Source organism: Myotis davidii, unplaced genomic scaffold, assembly GCF_000327345.1.
Source record: "Myotis davidii unplaced genomic scaffold, ASM32734v1 scaffold9553, whole genome shotgun sequence".
In the NCBI taxonomy this organism is placed as follows: domain Eukaryota; kingdom Metazoa; phylum Chordata; class Mammalia; order Chiroptera; family Vespertilionidae; genus Myotis; species Myotis davidii.
In genome coordinates this window covers 22,992-23,799 of record NW_006284270.1, presented here as the reverse complement: position 1 = coordinate 23,799, position 808 = coordinate 22,992, and positions in this window count along the sequence as shown.

The window sequence follows — 808 nt, the reverse complement described above, 5'->3', positions numbered from 1 at the left end:
GGATTCAGTGAAAACAAACAAACAAACGCCGGCTGGGAAAACGGGAAGGCTGAGTCTCTGTAAGCTCTTCTCTTACCAGCACTGCATGCTCTGGTCAGCTCTTCAGGCTGCCCTCTTTATACTCAGTCCTCTGTGATCACAGAACCCAGATCTCAAATCCCCTGGCGCCAGGAATCCCGCGGATCTCCTTTCCCCAGTCAGGGGCTGTGCCTGTCCCAAGGGACTTGGTTGTCTGCCACACGGTCTCCCTCCGACCCTCTGGGCTCAGAGGTCTGGCAAACTTTCCTGCCCAGATCCCTGTGTTTTTTTTTTACCTTTCCAGGGGAGTTCTGCCCTTCCCGGCTACAAACCGTCTCACCAGCTGAGTAATTTCGACAATTCGTGGTGGGTGTTATTAGTTTCAGCTGCTTACTCCATTTGCTCTGGGACACATCCTGGGACGCGTCTGCCTATATCGCCGCCATCTTCCAGTCTCATTCTTTTTTATAGCATTGTAGTATTCTATTGTGTAGCTGTGCCATAGTTTCCTAATCCACTCATCTGCTGATGGGCATTTAGGCTGTTTCTAAATCTTAGCTATTGTAAATTATGGTGCTATGAACACAGATGTGCACATATCCTTTCTGATTGGTGTTTCTGTTTTCTTGGGATATATTCCTAGAAGTGGTATTACTGGGTCAAATGGCAGTTTCACTTTTTTAAAAATATTACTTTATTGATTTCAGAGAGGAAGGGAGAAGGAGAGAGAAATAGAAAGATCAATGATGAGAATCATTGATGGGCTGCCTCCTGCACACCCCCTACTGGG